This window comes from Bos indicus x Bos taurus, chromosome 29 (assembly GCF_003369695.1).
Source record: "Bos indicus x Bos taurus breed Angus x Brahman F1 hybrid chromosome 29, Bos_hybrid_MaternalHap_v2.0, whole genome shotgun sequence".
NCBI lineage: Eukaryota > Metazoa > Chordata > Mammalia > Artiodactyla > Bovidae > Bos > Bos indicus x Bos taurus.
Genome location: NC_040104.1, coordinates 38,327,494 through 38,346,645, shown reverse-complemented (window position 1 = coordinate 38,346,645; position 19,152 = coordinate 38,327,494).

The following is a 19,152-nucleotide window of genomic DNA, read 5'->3' as shown; positions in this document are numbered from 1 at the left end:
CATTACTGTAGGAGGTAGATAGAAAAAGATCTTGCTGCAATTTGTGTCAGAGAGTGTTCTGTTTAAGTTTTTCGTCTAAAAGTTTTATAATATCTGGCCTTACATTTAGGACTTTAATCTATTTTGAGTTTATTTTTGTGTATGGTGGTAGGGTGTGTTCTAATTTCATTCTTTTACATGTAGCTGTCCAGTGTTCCCCATATCACTTTTTTTCCCCCCCAATATCACTTGTTGAAGAGACTGTCTTTTCTGTATATTTTTGCCTCTTTTGTCATCATTAAGTGACCATAAATGTGTTGGTTTATCTCTGGACTTTCTATCCTGTTTTACTGATCTCTGTTTCTGATTTTGTGACAGTACCATACTGCTTTGACGACTGTAGCTTGGTAGTACAGTCTTCGGTCAGGGAGCCTGATTCCTGCAGCTCTGTTTTTCTTTCTCAGAATTGCTTTGGCTGTTCATAGTCTTTTGTGTATTTATACAAATTGTAAATTATTTTTGTTTCAATTCTGTAAAAAAATGCCATTGGTAATTTGATAGGGATTGCATTGAATCTTTAGATTGCTTTGGGTAGTATACTCATCTTCACAATATTGATTCTTCCAGTCCAAGAACAAAGTATATCTCTCCATCTGTTTGTGTCATCCTTTATTTCTTTCATCAGTATCTTATAATTTTCTCTATACAGGTCTTTTGCCTCCTTCAGTTCAGTTCAGTCGCTCAGTCGTGTCCCAGTCTTTGCGACCCCATGAATTGCAGCACACCAGGCCTCCCTGTCCATCACCAACTCCTGGAGTTCACTCAGACTCACGTCCATTGAGTCAGTGATGCCATCCAGCCATCTCATCCTCTGTCGTCCCCTTCTCCTCCTGCCCCCAATCCCTCCCAGCATCAGAGTCTTTTCCAATGAGTCAACTCTTTGCATGAGGTGGCTGGTTTATTCCTAGGCATTTTATTCTTTTTGATACAATGTTATATTGCATTTTTTCCTTAATCTCTCTTTCTGATCTTTCATTGTTAGTGTGTAGAAATGCAAGAGATTTCTGCATATTAATTTTGTATCTTGCAGCTTTACCAAATTTATTGATGAGTTCTATAGTTTTCTGGTAGCATCTTTAGGGTTTTTTATATATAGTGTCATGTCATCTGCAAACAATGACAGTTATACTTTTTCTTTCTCCATTTGTATTTCTTTTATTTCTTTTTCTTCTCTGATTGTGGTGGCTAGGACTTACAAAACTATGTTGAATGAAAGTGATGAGAGTGGATATCCTTATCTAGTTCCTGATCTTAGAAAAAAAATGCTTTCAGCTTTTCACCATTGAATATGATGTTAGCTGTAGGTTTGTCATATATAGCCTTTATTATGTTGAGGTAGTTCCCTCTAACCCTACTTTCTGGAGAGTTTTTATCATAAATGGATGTTGAACTTTGTCAAAAACCTCTTCTGCATATATTGAGATGATCATGTCTTTTATTCTTCAGTTTGTTAGTGTGGTGTATTACATTGATTGATTTGCATATACTGAAAAATCCTTGTATCCCTGGGATAAATTCCACTTGATCATGGTGTACAATCCTTTTAATGTGTTGTTGAATTCGTATTGCTAGTTTTTTATTGAGGATTTTTTCTCATCACTATGGTCATCAGTGATATTGGCCTGCAATTTTGTTTTTTTGTGATATCTTTGTCTGGTTTTAGTGTCAGAGTGATGGTGGCCTTGTAGAATGAGTTTGGGAGTGTTCCTTTCTCTGCAATTTTTTGGGAATATTTTCAGAAGGATAGGTGTTAACTCTTCTCTAAATATTTGATAGAATTTGCCTGTGAAGCTATCTGATTCTGAACTTTTGTTTGTTGGAAGATTTTTAATCACAGTTTCAATTTCAGTCCTTGTGACTGATCTGTTCATATTTTCTGTTTCTTCCTAGTTCAGTCTTTGAAGGTTGTATCTTCCTAAAAGTTTGTCCATTTCTTCTGGGTTGTCCATTTTATTGAAATATAGCTGTTTGTAATAATCTCTTAGGATCATTTGTATTTCTGTGGTGTCCACTGTAACTTCTCCATTTTCATTTCTAATTTTATTGATTTGAATCCTTTCCCTTTTTTTCCTTGATGAATTTGGCTGAAGGTTTATCAATTTTGTTTATCTTCTCAAAGAACCAGCTTTTATTTAACTTTACAATATTGTATTGGTTTTGCCATACATTGACTTGAATCCACCATGGGTGTACATGTGTTCCCCATCCTGAACCCCTCTCCCACCTCCCTCCCCATCCCATCCCTCTGGGTCATTATCAGAGAAATGCAAATCAAAACCACAATGAGGTACCATTTCACGCCAGTCAGAATGGCTGCGATCCAAGTCTATAAGCAATAAATGCTGGAGAGTGTGTGGAGAAAAGGGAACCCTCTTACACTGTTGGTGGGAATGCAAACTAGTACAGCCACTATGGAGAACAGTGTGGAGATTCCTAAAAAAACTGGAAATAGAACTGCCATGTGACCCAGCAATCCCACTGCTGGGCATACACACTGAGGAAACCAGAATTGAAAGAGACACGTGTACCCCAGTGTTCATCGCAGCACTGTTTATAATAGCCAGGACATGGAAACAACCTAGATGTCCATCAGCAGACACATGGATAAGAAAGCAGTGGTACATATACACAATGGAGTATTACTCAGCCATTAAAAAGAATACATTTGAATCAGTTCTAATGAGGTGGATGAAACTAGAGTTTCTAGTTTCATCTATTATACAGAGTGAAGTAAGCCAGAAAGAAAAACATCAATACAGTATACTAATGCATATATATGGAATTTAGAAAGATGGTAACAATAACCCTGTATGCGAGACAGTAAAAGAGACACAGCTGTATAGAACAGTCTTTTGGACTCTGTGGGAGAGGGCAAGGGTGGGATGATATATTTATAATTTATTTGGCTGCTCCATGTCTTGGTGGCAGCAGGGGATCTTCAGTCTTCATTGTGGCGTAGCATGCAGGATCTGTAGTTGCTACTTGCAGCATCTTTAGTTGCAGCATGCAAACTCTTAGTTGCAGCATGTGGGATCTAGTTCCCTGATCAGGGATCACAAACCTGGGCCCCCTGCATTGGGAGCTCAGAGTCTTAGCCCCTGGACCACCAGGAAGTCCCAGAACCAGCTTTTAGTTTCATTGATCTTTGTTTTCGCTTTCTTTGTGTCTATTTCATTTATTTCTGCTCTGATCTTTATAATTTCTTTCCTTCTACTAACTTTGGATTTTGTTTGTTCTTCTTTCTCTAGTTGCTTTAGGTGTAAGTATACATTGTTTATTTGAGATTTTGCTTGCTTCTTGAAGTAGCATTTTATTGCTATGAACTTCTCTTTTAGAACTGTGTTTGTTGCATCCCATAAGTTTTGGGTTGTCCTTTTATTTTTTCATTTCCTCAGTGATTCATTGATTATTTAATAACATTTTTTAGCCTCAATATGTTTGTGTTTTTTAGTTTTTTTTTTTTTTCCTGTAATTGATTTCTAATCTCATAGCATTGTGGTCAGAAAACAATGTTTGATATGATTTTAATTTTCTTAAATTTACTGAGGCTTGATTTGTGACCCAAGACGTGGTCTATCCTGGAGAATGTTCCATGTACGCTTGAGAAGAAATTGTATTCTGCTTCTTTTGGATGCAATGTCCTAAAACTATCAATTAAGTCTATCTGGTCTAATGTGTCATTTGTGTCTTGTGTTTCCTTATTAATTTTTTGTCTCGATGCTTTATCCATTAGTGTAAGTGGAGTGTTAAAGTCCCCCACTATTATTGTGTTACTGTCGATTTTCCCTTTTATGGCTGTTAGCCTTTGACTTATGCATTGAGATGTACCTATATTGGGTGCATAAATATTTACAGTTGTTATATTTTCTTGGATGGATCCCTTGACCATTATGTTGTATCCTGCCTTGTGTCTTGTAATGGTCTTTAATGTCTATTTTGTTTGATATGAGCATTGCCACTCCAGATTTTTTTTATTTCCATTTGCATGCAATATCTTTTTCCATCCCCTCACTTTTAGTATGTATGTGTCCATAGGTCTGAAGTGGGTCTCTTGTAGATAGCATATACATGGGTCTTGTTTTTTTATCCATTCAGCCAGTCTGTCTTTTCGTTGCAGCCTTTAATCCCTTTACATTTAAGGTAATTATTGACATGTATGTTCCTGTTGCCTTTTTTCTCCACTGTTTTCATTTGTTTTTGTAGTTCTTTTTCTTCTTTTGTTTCCTGCCTAGGGAAGTTCTATTAACATTTGTTGTAAAGCTGGTTTTGTGGTATTGAATTCTGTTAGCTTTTTCTTGTCTGTAAAGATATTTATTTCTCTGTTGAATCTGAATGAGAACCTTATTGGGTAGAATGAATATTCTTGGTTATAGGTTTTCCCTTTCATCACTTTAAATATATCCTGCCACTCCCTCTGGCCTGTAGAGTTTCTGCTGAGAAATCGACTGATAACCTTATGGGGATTCCACTGTATTTTATTTGTTGCTTTTCCCTTGCTGCTTTTAATATTTTTTCTTCATGTTTAATTTTTGTTAGTTTGATTAATATGTTTCTCTTGTATGGGACTCTATACTTTGGTTACTATTTCCTTTCCTATGTTAGGGAAGTTTTTGACCATAATCTCTTCAAATATTTTCTCAGACCCTTTGTCTTACTCTTCTTCTGGGACCCCTATAATTCAAATGTTGGTATGTTTAATATTGTCTCAGAGGTCTCTGAGACGGTCCTCATTTCTTTCCATTCCTTTTTCTATATTTTGCTCCTGGGAAGTTATTTCCACCATTCTGTCTTCCAGCTCACTTGTTTGTTCTTCTTTCTCAGTTATTCTGTTATTGATTCCTTCTAGTATATTTTTTGTTGCATTTATTGTGTTGTTCATCATTTGTTGGTTGTTCTTTAGTTCTTGTTGCTGTTGTTTGGTCACCAAGCTGTGTCTGATTCTTTGTAATCCCATGGACTGTAGCCTGCCAGGTTAACTCTGTCCATGAGATTTTCCAGGCAAGAATACTGGAGTGGGTTGCCGTTTCCTTCTCCAGGGGATCCTCCTGACCCAGGAATGGAACCCATGTCTCCTGCATCACAGGTGAATTCTTTATCACTGAGCCACCTGGGCTGCTAAGTCACCTCAGTCATGTCCTACTCTTTGTGACCCTACAGACTGTAGCCTGCCAGGCTCCTCTGTCCATGGGACAGATGTCCATTGGATTCTCCAGGAAAGAATACTGGAGTGGATTGCCATGCCCTCCTCCAGGAGATCTTTCTGACCCAGGGATAGAGCCTGTGTCTGCTACATCTCCTGCATCGGCAAATGGGTTGTTTACCACTAGCGCCACCTTAGGTCCTTGTTAAAGATATCTTGCATCTTGATCCGTACTTCTGTTCTGTTTCCCAGACCTTGGACTGTGTTTACTATCACTCTGAATTCTTTTTCAGGGACACTGCCTGTTTCCTCTTCATTTATTTGGTCTTGTAGGTTTTTACCTTGCTTACCAACATGTTTCTCTTTTTCATCTCATTTTGTCTAACTTACTGTGTTTGTGATCTCTTTTCCTCAAGCTGCATACTCCCAAAGCAGCTGCTAAAGCTAGATGTGTCTCGGTTGTGGAAGCGCTTGTCCATTTAGATGTGCTGTAGACGCTTGGTTTACCGAAGTTATCATAGGGGTTTAATCCATGGCTTGTGCAGCTGCACAGAGAGATTTCAGTCTCTCTGCCTTGGTTGCACAACCCCTGGGCCTTCTGCTTTGGTTTTGACCCTACCTCTGCATGTGGGCCACCCTCAGGCATCTGTTATCTGCCCAGGCAAGAGGCAGTAGAAGCAGCACCTGACTGGGGCAGGCTTGCTCACTTATGTGGGAAAGGCAGGAGATGGTGACTGACGGGGGTGTGTGTGCTCAGCTCCAGTGGCATTCCTTGTCTAGTGCCCATGGAGGCAGGGGCTGATGTGTGGGGAGAGCGTCTACAATGACAGCCCTGCCCTTTGTGCAGCACTCAGCAATGGCCCCTTGCTTCCAAGGCAGCCTGCGCTTCCTTCAGGAGCATTCCTGGCTGCAGAGCTCCTCACGCCTATCCTCTTAGGTTGTCTTCATGCAGTTGAGCTCCTCTCTCCCATCCCCTTAGTCTGTCTTCATATAGCCAACAGCAGTCCTCTCCATGGGTCCACTCTCCTAACTCCATGCTTCAGTACCCAGTCCCCATCAGCAGTGGTGGATGTACGTCTCAGGCTGGGTCATGCAGGGCTGTAGCACAGACCATCGGTGCAAGTCTCACTCTGTCCTGCCCGACACAGACCAGCTGCTGCACTTTCTTCTAGTAGCCCCCGAAACTCCCTGCTCTATTTTGGTGTACCTCACTGGTGATGAGGAGGCCTCCCTGGTGTGGTAACGTCTCCCCTCCTTCAGCTCTCCACCCACCAGGGATGCAACCCATCTTGTTTCCTTCTTTTCTTTTTCTCCCCTTTCTCTCTTTTGTTCTACCCAGTTATGTGAGGATCTTTTCCTTTTGAGGTCCTCTGCAAGTGTTCAGCAGGCACTCTGTGTGAATTGTTCCACCTGTAGATGTATTCTTGACATACTTATAGGGAAAGGTGAACCCCAGCTTCTCCTCTTCTGCCATTTTGACCTCCTATTTATTTTAAAAATTTTCCACATCTTGTTCTGAAAGGATTTCAGGTGATCTAAATATATATAGTAAGCACAGCATAAACGGGACAGAGAGATTTAAAAGGGATCGTGATTAATGTAAAATGAATCCAGGAATGCAAACCATAAAACAGCATTTATCAAACAGTTTCCACAGAATGATAGTAAGGCCAGATGTAAGTTGGTGTTACATAAAAAAGAGGTATATGATCAAACTGAACATGGCTAAAATAAATTTAAACAACTTATCTTTACTACAGAATCTCTCAGAACTATGTGCCACGTGCATTGTGAACCAACAAGAATGTGACATTTCCCATACTCATTTGATCTAGAGCCCCTTTTCCAACAACATTTGAGGAACTAATGCTCTGCCAAACACTCTCCAGGAAATGCTGCCATGGAATTCTCGACATTTTCTGTTGAACGAAGCCAAGAAATTGGCTCTATGCCTTTTTTCAACAATTTGCAAGGAGGAAAATAAAGTCAGTTAAATAGTTCACACTGTGCTTAAGATAAAACCAGATCAATCAACCTGGAGAATCCCCCACAGGGACTTACTGAAATAATAAAAACATAATGAATAAGATCTTCAGTTTCTCTATCAGTTCAGTTGCTCAGTTGTGTCCAACTCTTTGCAACCCTGTGAACTGCAGCATGCCAGGCTTCCTTTTCCATCACCAACTCCTGGAGCTTGCTCAAACTCATGTCCATCAAGTTGGTGGACTCTATACATACTGCTAAATTGTACTGAATTCATTCTATTTTTAAAACATCTTTTAAAAAATTATCTTTTTATTTTTTGGCAGTGCAATGTGGCATGTAGGATCTTAGTTCCCAGACCAGGGATCAAACCTACACCACCTGCACTGGAAGCTCAGAGTTTTAATCACTGGACACCAGGGAATTCCCTGTATTCATTCTTATATGATCTTTCAGTATAAAGGAAAGTCATAATACCAAAGGATAATGATTATACTATAATGAAGTAATAAAGTATACTACTGGTATGTATATGTATCAGGGTGTGTGTGTGGGTGTGTTGTGTGTGTGTGTGTGTGTGTTGTGTGTGTGTTTCCTGATCTGCCTTAATCTAGAAATAGATTTACTGTGTCTGGAGGAACACTCTCAGTCAGAAAGTTTTCTGAATAGTTGTTTGTTGGCCAGTTAAGTTGCTGAGTTGTGTCTGACTCTCTTTTGATGCCATGGACTGTAGTGTGCTGGGTTCCTCTGTGCATGAAATTTCCCAGGCAAGAATACTGGAATGGATTGCCATTTCCTTCTCTAGGGAATCTTTCTGATGCAGGGATCAAACCCATGTCTCCTGCATTGGCAGGCAAATTCTTTACAACTGAGCCACCCGGGAAACCTTGTTATTCAGTTTAAATGTCATTATATATAGTTGAATAATGTCATGATGAATAGTTGAATATATTTTGTAACATAGGTGAAGTAGTTTGAAAAACTGCTGCTGACTCTACTCAGACACTTGCATCTACTACCACCTTACTTGGCTTCCTTGGTGGCTTAGACAGTAAAGTGTCTGCCTGCAATGCAGGAGACCTGGGTTCAAACCCTGGGTTGGGAAGATCTCCTGGAGAAAGAAATGGCAATCCACTCCAGTACTCTTGCCTGGAAAACTCCATGGATGGAGGAGCCTGGTAGGCTACAGTCCATGGGGTCGCAAAGAGTTGGATACGACTGAATGACGACTTCACTTTCACTTTTACTTTCCACCTTACTTGGCTCACAGATGAACTATGGGATCACTGGTAGCTCACCAGCCATGTGGTAGTAGAGCAGAGATAGGGAATCAGGTGCATCTATACAGAGATATTTGCCTCTGTTCTGTTACCAGACTTCCTCTTTAGCTTTGGGAGAATGGCTTTAGCCATTTTTTTTGTTTTGTAACTCCTGAAATCTAGATGTAAATAGCCAAAGAAGGGCATGCAGAAAACTATCAATAACTCCAAGATTAAACTCCAAGTGATTCGTTTTGCTCAGGTGATATGTAAGATGCTTTGACACTGTGGATGTATATTAAATGCCCTTGAGTAAGTGCAATACAGTGGAAAAAGCCAGGTGATTTGATAAATGGCCTCTTTTTCCATCAACAAAGGCTATCGAATTATTCTTGTTTTAGAAATCTCATGGTCGACAGGAGGCGCTTCATGTGTTATCAGTTTATTTAACTGATCTGCCTACCTTCAGAATAGAAGGTACAATGTAAACCAGTAAAGGAAACCATCTGCTTTATCTCTAAGGAACTCATGGTCAGAGCCACACCATCTCTTTTGTCTCCTTTTCTGATGCCACAAAACCCTTACCTGCAGGAATTTATGCTTTAGGTCTATGTCAGTGGTTTTCAACTAGTGTCACTTTTGCCACTCAGGGGCATTTGACAATGTCTGGAGATGTTATTAGGACTTCCCTCGTGGCTCAGATGATAAAGCATCTGTCTAAAATGCGGGAGATGTTATTGGTCATAGCAAGTAGGGGTGTGTGTTTGAGATGGGAGGGTGGGTTGTACTGACATCTAATTTAGTGGGCATCCTACAATGCAAAGGACAACCTCTCACAGCAAAGAATTATCTGACCCCAAATGAAAATAATGTTGGTGTTGAGAAACTCTAGTCTAACCTAAATCTTCTCCATTATAATTTAAGGCCCTTTCCTCAAGTTTTACCCATCAAAGGAAATGAAAAGCCAATGGTTAATTCAGTTCACTCAATATTCTTACACTCTAAACAATACAATAGCAAAGTGTATGGTACAGACTCATTTGTCTTTAAAATTTAATAACCTTTATTTTGAAATCTAATTCTTAATTTACCCCCTTGAATTTCTCTTCCCAGTGCCAAATAACTGCAATTCTTGAGATTGTTTGTTCATTTATCATTGATTCATTCAACCATGTATTGAATGGCTACTCTGTGCTGTACAGTGTTAGGTAGTAAGAATTCAAAGGCAAAACCTTATTGTTTTCAGGAATCTCACTCTTAATGGGGATAAATGGTCACAATGTCAGATGATTAAATGCTTTGGGCTAAGAATTTGTGTTGCATTCAGGATTTTGTGGAAGCATGAAAGCTGAAGTGATGAATTTATTGTGAACGTTTCAGGAAGGTTTTAAAGGAGAAGTAACATTTGAGCTGAGACTTGAAGGATGGAAGTTTGGTGATACAGCTTGGTGAGAAAGGCAGTAAAAGCACTATTTTAAAAAATATTAAGCTCTACTCATCATATACTAAAGGTTAGACACCCATCATGTCTGAAAAGAATAGGCATAGTTACTATCATCATGGGGGTTATTAAAGGAAAGCCAAAAGAAACCTACCCTGTAATGCTGGTATCACAGTTTATATGAACTCTGCCACCTTCCTTTTCTCATTTGAGCCCCTTAACATCCCTGTGTGGAAAGTAAGGCAGATATTACCTACTTCCATTTTATAAAGAAGGACTGTGAGGCCAAGAAAAATGAAGTGACTCTTCCACCCCCAACCACTAGCCATAGATCTAGTAAATGGCAGTTGTCTGACCCCCAGTCCTGTGCATTTCTACTCTCCCTTGGTTCCAAATGCAATTTCCTGTGTCAGAGAGGCAAGCACACTTCTTTCTACCCCCTTCTTTGCCCTGCTATCTTCATCTCTGTCTTAACTTCTGTTTTTTGCTGGCCCTGTAGTTGGAAGTTTTTTAGTCTTCCCAGTTCTGATTGCCGAGGGACTGCCCAGGGAAGGAAGGAATGAGAATCGCTGTCCTGCCACTGTCCACTTGCAAAATTATTTCTACCTCAATTTCCCAGATTTTTTGAGGAATAAGAAAAACTGAGATGTGGAATAGAAAATCCCTTTTGTTTGTCCTGGTGTTTGATAATGTATGCAACCTCTCTGGGTGGTTTAAGCGGTTTAGGTACTTTCTATAAAAGGGATCTTTTAATGACAAAACTAATGTGATTATCCGAGTGAGTGTGAGAGGCCGTATTCAAAGCTTAAAGAAAATCTGTTAGAATAGCTGAATGTATCTGCTTAATCCTTTCTCTAATGTGGCTGAACAATGCTCTGGGAAGCCAGTGGTCCGTCCTTTCTTCTAGTAAATGCCTGTCTCCAGAGGTAGGGACTGTTTGCAGCTTTTGATACCCTTAGGCTTCACCTTCTCAGCTTCACAAAAGCACAGGAAAAGCCTGGAGGAGCCCAAAGCACTGGGAGAAACCAAGTGTCTCCTGAGTGCTGAGGGCAGGACATACAGCACACACATGCTTTCTCCACCAGCCTGTGGAGAAGTGGCGGCTGCAGTAACCAGCGGGAATGGCATCTTGGAGAAGGGCCCCATTCCTGGTGCCTGCTTTCCTTGGATGCTGGGTGAGGGATCACTTGGGGAAGCTTAGTATCTTATACCTGACTTTTAAGAGTGGTTGAGTTACTCCTCCTATGGGGAGGGTGTGGGGTGGGGGTGGGCAAGGGAAGCATAAGAGGGGAGAAAAGTGATAACAGTTTTGGGTTCTGCTAATTGCTCTGTGAATCTGGAGCAAAATCAAAGATCTTTCTCTCATTTGTGAGCTCAGAATAGTAATATCTGCCACATGAATTCACTGTGAGAACCAAAGTGAAAATGTGAACATGAAAGAAAATGTCACAGCCACTCTAGAGTATGATCAGATCAGATAACATGTTGTACACTTAAAAAAAAAAAAAATCTTACTTTATTTAAAATACCAAACCAGTCAATCCTAAAGGAAATCAACCCTGAATATTCACTGGAAGGACTAATGCTGAAGCTGAAGCTCCAGTACTTTGGCCACCTGATGCGAAGAGCTGACTCATTGAAAAAGACCCTGATGGTAGGAAAGACTGAAAACAGGAGGAGAAGGGGATGACAGAGGATGAGATGGTTGGATGGCATCACTGACTCGATGGACATGAGTTTAAGCAAACTCTGAGAGATACTGAAGGACAGAGAACACTTGTGCTGCAGTCCATGGGGTAAAGAGTTGGACATGACTTAGCGACTAAACAACAACAATTTAAAGTATTATTTTAAATTCTTGTACTTCTAAGAATACCTTTCTTTTCTAAATGTATAATTCAATTTGACATAGCAAAACACTTATGTGTAGCTTACTATGTCCTGGGCACAGTCTGGGAATACAGATATGAATATAAGTTCCTGAACTTTAAGGAGATCACAATCTTGTAGGGGAGACAGGCATATAAAATTCAGCTTGATAAATGCATCAAAAGTGATTAATTTTAACCTGACATCAATAATGATAGCTAAATCTTATACAGCACTCAGCTGGGAACTGAGTCATATGTTTAACTAAGGTTACACCTCATTCAATCTTTGTAGCTCTATGAGGTAGAAACTAGTATGTTCATTTCACAGCTGAGGAGGCTGAGGCTTGGTCAGATCATTTAAGTCGTTTTTCCACAGTGGTAGGTGGTGAACCAAATCAGAGTCCCAAAAATGTCTAACTATAAACAGTTTAAACCCTTACTAGTGCTGGGTAAGAGTTTCAATTTACCAATGAATTGAAAAGAAGATTGGATGAAGTAGATAATTCCAGGGAATGGGGATAAAATCCTTAGCCAAAGCTGTAGGTTCCCCGCTGGGAAACTTCATGACAGCTCTCTTTGGAGAGTGGTGTTGAATATGAAAGTGAATGTCTTTGCTGAGCTGAAGCTGAAAAATGAGTTTGCCTGGAAAATAGACATAGAGGATATCTTCCTACATCTACTTACTAAATCTTTTTGGCTACTTTAAATGGGAGCTGAGTACAGATGTGAACTGGGTTTTGTCCTCATTGAGCTCACAGTCTGAAAAGATGGTAATCACAACCAACTTGAACTGCTCATAAAAATAAGGTATAGGATTCTATGGCAGTCTAGAAGGGGCATGAGTAACTATGTTCTGGATTGGTGAGGAAAAACTTCCTTGTAATGGTGGTGGGGGTGGAGGGCGGGCAGGTAGCATCTAAAGTAGGACCTGAAAGATGAACAAGAGTGTACTATAGGAGAGGGCAAAGAGCGCACTAGATAAAGGGAACAGTTTATGCAAATATCCCAAGTATTAATAATTTGGAAAAAGTAGTTTGACTGTACCATTCCTATTTGGTATAGCTGAAATGTAGTGTGTGAGGTGGGGGTGATGTGAATTTTTTTCTCTGACCTCCCCTTCTCCAATATGCAAGGTTACATATACAGGCAGTTTACTAGAGAGTGTCACAATTCTTGACAAAAACAAATGTGTTTGGGAGTAACACAGAGAGCAGGTGTTGATGTGCTGGGAGCCCATGAAACAATTGCACTAAACAAAAACTCCAATGTATCCCCTCCCCATTTCACTATAGTCATCCCACTAACCTGAGAACCAGCCTTTCCAAAGGAACTAATTCTCATCTCTAAGTCAGAAAACAAAAGGCATGAAATCAATGCTCTGAATGTAAACTAGACAAATAAATGTCAGTGCAGCAGGAGGGGAGAGCAATAAAGTGAGCAGGACTGAGTGATGGTGGTAACCTGCTGAATTCTCAGGTCACAGAGTAATTTACTGACTGGTCCTAGGCCACTAGATAATTATCCAGACAGACCTGATTCTGGTGCGAAACCTCCTGCTGCTTAGGTTATTAATACCAGCAACAGTCAGCGGGCGTTGGTGGGAGCAGAGAAGAGCAAACCAAGTCCCCAGGCTGCTGAATGAAGGCATAGGCACCTGCCAGGGCCCTTTGAGCTGAACCTCACCAGGAAAATTGATTGACTCCAGCATTCAGCTCTTAGCCCTACAGCTGTGTGATCCCCAGGGAGAGGCTCCCCAAAGGTGCCTGAGGGCTTGGGCAAAGGAATAGTATACCCAAGTTCTGTAGTTTGACCAGCGTGTGCAAAGAACCTCTCCCTGTTCCCCCTTGAAGCTGACTGGAAAGTGATTTTGAGGCCTCCCCAGAATACCAAATTAATATCCATGGAGCAATGTCAAACACTCCTCTTTGACATGGCGTGGGAATTAGACTCCACCGCACTCATATGGGGCCAGGGAAAGTGATGGTGTCTGTTCTAGGGTTTAATCATTTGGGAGCTTGACCTCAGGTCAAGGGATTTCAGGGGGCAGTCAGTATGGGAGTGGGGCTCTCTTATTCCATATCCCTCTTTTGATAACATATGTAAAGTGCCCAGCACATAGTAGACATTTTAAATCAATGTGACTGTATTCTCTCTTCCTTCTATGACCTTACCTGGTGACTGGCCTCTGACTGATCCTTCATCTTCTTTTCCCTTTTGGACAGTGGTTCTCATCAAGGGACAATTTTGCTTCCTAGAAAACATTGCCAGTGTCTGAAGAGACATTTTTGCTTTTATAATTGGGGATGAGAGCTAATAATAATGAGTAGGTAGAGGCCAGGAATGTAGGATGCTAAACATCCTACAATGCAAGGACAGACAACAAGAATTAACCAGTTCAAATATCAATAGTGCTGAGGTTAAAACCTCCAGAGATTCTGCAAAGCAGAGCCAGAGTAATCCTATTAAATACAAATCTTAAGTCGCTTTCTTGCTTAAGTTCCAAATGGTTTAATCATCATGAGTGCATAACTAATTATTGACTCAATATATACATATATGGTCCATGAATCAAGGTAAATTGGAAGTGGTCAAACAGGAGAGGGCAAGAGTGAACACTGACATTTTAGGAATCAGTGAACTAAAGTGGACTGGAACGGGCAAATTTAACGCAGATGACGATTGTATCTACTACTGTAGAATCCCTTAGAAGAAATGGAGTAGCCCTCATAGTCAACAAAAGAGTCTGCAATGCAATCTCAAAAATGGTAGAATGATCTCTGTTCATTTCCAAGGCAAACCATTCAATATAACCAGTAATGCTGAAGAAGCTGAAGTTGAACAGTTCTATGAAGACCTACAAGACCTTCTAGAACTAGCACCAAAAAAAAGATGTCCTTTTCATCATAGGGGACTGGAATGCAAAAGTAGGAAGTCAAGAAATACCTGGAGTAACAGGCAAATTTGGCCTTGGAGTACAGAATGAAGCAGGGCAAAGGCTAACAGAGTTTTGCCAAGAGAATGCACTGGTCATAGCAAACACCCTCTTCCAACAACACAAGAGACGACTCTACACATGGGCATCACCAGATGGTCAACACTGAAATCAGATTGATTATATTTGCTGCCAAAGCTGGAGAAGCTCTATATGGTCAGCAAAAAACAAGACTGGGAGCTGACTGTGGTTCAGATCATGAACTCTTTACTGCAAAATTCAGACTTAAATTGAAGAAAGTAGGGAAAACCACTAAACCATTCAGGTATGATTTAAATCAAATCCCTTACAATTTTACAGTGGAAATTGAGAATAGTCAATTCCTAGGCAGGTTAATGAGAAGTCTGGGGTCTCTGAGAAGGAGCAAGGGGTCTGGGGCTCTTAAGAAGGAAATCAGATCAGATCAGATCAGATCAGTCACTCAGTCGTGTCCAACTCTTTGCGACCCCATGAATTGCAGCATGCCAGGCCTCCCTGTCCATCACCAACTCCCGGAGTTCACGCAGACTCACGTCCATCGAGTCAGTGATGCCATCCAGCCATCTCATCCTCTGTCGTCCCCTTCTCCTCTTGCCCCCAATCCCTCCCAGCACCAGAGTCTTTGCCAATGAGTCAACTCTTCTCATGAGGTGGCCAAAGTACTGGAGTTTCAGCTTTAGCTCATTCCTTCCAAAGAAATCCCAGGGCTGATCTCCTTCAGAATGGACTGGTTGGCTCTCCTTGCGGTCGAAGGGACTCTCAAGAGTCTTCTCCAACATCACAGTTCAAAAGCGTCAATTCTTCAGTGCTCAGCCTTCTTCACAGTCCAGCTCTCACATCCATACATGACCACAGGAAAAACCATAGCCTTGACTAGATGGACCTTTGTTGGCAAAGTAATGTCTCTGCTTTTGAATATGCTATCTAGGTTGGTCATAACTTTCCTTCCAAGGAGTAAGCGTCTTTTAATTTCATGGCTGCAGTCACCATCTGCAGTGATTTTGGAGCCCGGAAAAATAAAGTCTGACACTGTTTCCACTGTTTCCCCATCTATTTCCCATGAAGTGATGGGACTGGATGCCATGATCTTAGTTTTCTGAATGTTGAGCTTTAAGCCAACTTTTTCACTCTCCACTTTCACCTTCATCAAGAGGCTTTTGAGTTCCTTTTCACTTTCTGCCATAAGGGTGGTGTCATCTGTATATCTGAGGTTATTGATATTTCTCCCGGCAATATTGATTCCAGCTTGTGTTTCTTCCAGTCCAGCATTTCTCATGATGTACTCTGCATATAAGTTAAATAAACAGGGTGACAATATACAGCCTTGCGAAAAGCAAAGGAGAAAAGGAAAGATATAAACATCTGAATGCAGAGTTCCAAAGAATAGCAAGAAGAGATAAGAAAGCCTTCTTCAGCGATCAATGCAAAGAAATAGAGGAAAACAACAGAATGGGAAAGACTAGAGATCTCTTCAAGAAAATCAGAGATACCAAAGGAACATTTCATGCAAAGATGAGCTCGATAAAGGACAGAAATGGTATGGACCTAACAGAAGCAGAAGATATTAAGAAGAGATGGCAAGAATACACAGAAGAACTGTACAAAAAAGATCTTCACGGCCCAGATAATCACGATGGTGTGATCACTGACCTAGAGCCAAACATCCTGGAATGTGAAGTCAAGTGGGCCTTAGAAAGCATCACTACGAACAAAGCTAGTGGAGGTGATAGAATTCCAGTTGAGCTATTCCAAATCCTGAAAGATGATGCTGTAAAAGTGCTGCACTCAATATGCCAGCAAATTTGGAAAACTCAGAGGTGGCCACAGGACTGGAAAAGGTCAGTTTTCATTCCAATCCCAAAGAAAGGCAATGCCAAAGAATGCTCAAACTACCGCACAATTGCACTCATCTCACATGCTAGTAAAATAATGCTCAAAATTCTCCAAGCCAGGCTTCAGCAATATGTGAACTGTGAACTTCCTGATGTTCATGCTGGTTTTAGAAAAGGCAGAGGAACCAGAGATCAAATTGCCAACATCCGCTGGATCATGGAAAAAGCAAGAGAGTTCCAGAAAAACATCTATTTCTGCTTTATTGACTATGGCACCCCACTCCAGTACTTTTGCCTAGAAAATCCCATGGACGGAGGAGCCTGGTAGGCTGCAGTCCCTGGAGTCGCTAGGAGTTGGACAGGACTGAGCGACTTCACTTTCACTTTTCACTTTCATGCAGTGGAGAAGGAAATGGCAACCCACTCCAGTGTTCTTGCCTGGAGAATCCCAGGGACAGAGGAGCCTAGTGGGCTGCCATCTATGGGGTCGCACAGAGTCGGACATGACTAAAGTGACGCAGCAGCAGCAGCAGCAAGCCTTTGACTGTGTGGATCACAATAAACTGTGGAAAATTCTGAAAGAGATGGGAATACCAGACCACCTGATCTGCCTCTTGAGAAACCTATATGCAGGTCAGGAAACAACAGTTAGAACTGGACATGGAACAACAGACTGGTTCCAAATAGGAAAAGGAGTACGTCAAGAAGGAAATAGAGGTCTGGAATTCTCAAGGAGAAGGAGAGGACAAAGGACTTTTTTTCTCTCTACATTCCGTAGTCTTAGTCACATAAAACATTTTTTTTGTTTAAGCCTGAAACTGATGATTACACAACAACTCAGTTTAAACACTATAATAATTATATAACAACAATGTATCCTGCCTGAGGACAGTTTCTCCTTCTGGAAAACCTTCTGACTAATCCTGTTATCTTAAAAAGTGTATTATGGGAGTGAGTCTGGTAAGATCTTTCTATTGTTAATTCTAATCTTGTCATCTTAAAATGTAAATTATAGGAGTGGGTCTAGTAAGATCTTTACAACCTTGAGACATTCTTTTGATTTATTGTAATGACCAATTAAAAAGTATATAACTCCATTGCTAACACTAGCAAGGGAGCACTCTCTGTCCCCCTTCTGATGTCTATGTCAGAAGTTTTCTCTGTACCTTTTCATACTTTAATAAAACTCTGCTACACAAAAGCTCTTGAGTGATCAAGCCTGGTCCCTGGTCCCGAAGCTAAATCTTCTTCTTAGATTACTAATCACCATAAAGTGAAGTTGCTCAGTCGTGTCCAACTCTTTGGGACCACATGGGCTGTAGCCTACCAGGGTCCTCCATCCATGGGATTTTCCAGGCAAGAATACTGGAGTGGGTTGCCATTTCCTTCTCCAGGAGATCTTCCCAATCCAGGGATTGAACCTGGTCTCCTGCATTGTAGGCAGACAGTTTACCATGTGAGCCACTAGATAGGTCTAGTCACCACAAGCTATCATCTAAGTGACAAATAGATTCAAGGGATTAGATCTGATAGAATGCCTGAGGAAATATGGACAGATGTTTGTGAAATTGTACAGGAGGTAGTGATCAAGACCAGCCCAAGAAAAAGAAATGAAAAAAGGCAAAATGGTTGTCTGAGGAGGCCTACCAAATAACTGAGAAAAGGAGAGAAGTGAAAGGCAAAGGATAAAAGGAAAGATAAATCCATTTGAATGCAGAGTTCCAAAGAATAACACGGAGAGATAAGAAAGCCTTCCCTCAGAGATCAATGCAAAGAAATAGAGGAAAACAATAGAATGGGAAAGACTAGAGATCTCTTCAAGAAAATTAGTGATACCAAGGGAAAATTTCACACAAAGATGGGCACAATAAAGGACAAAAATGGTATGGACCTAACAGAAGCAGAAGATATTAAGAAGAAGTGGCAAGAATACACAGAAGAACTGTACAAAAAAGATCTTCATGACCAAGATAATCACGATGGTGTGATCACCAACCTAGAGCCAGACATCCTGGAATTAAAAGTCAAGTGGGCCATAGAAAGCATCACTACAAACAAAGCTTCAGTTGGGCTATTCCAAGTCCTAAAAGATGATGCTGTGAAAGTGCTGTACTCAATATGCCAGCAAATTTGGAAAACTCAGCAGTGGCCCCAGGACTGGAAAAGGTCAGTTTTCATTCCAATCCCAAAGAAAGGCAATGCCAAAGAACGCTCAAACTGCCACACAATTGCACTCATCTCACACGCTAGTAAAGTAATGCTCAAAATTCTCCAAGCCAGGCTTCAACAGTATGTGAACTGTGAACTTCCACATGTTCAAGCTGGATTTAGAAAAGACAGAGGAACCAGAGATCAAATTTCCAACATCTGTTGGATCATCAAAAAAGCAAGAGAGTTCCAGAAAAACATCTGCTTTATTGACTATGCCAAAGCCTTTGACTGTGTGGATCACAACAAACTGTGGAAAATTCTGAAAGAGATGGGAATACCAGAACACCTGACCTGTCTTCTGAGAAGTCTGTATGCAGGTCAAGAAGCAACAGTTAGAACTGGACATGGAACAACAGACGGTTCCAAATCGGGAAAGGAGTACGTCAAGGTTGTGTATTTTCACCC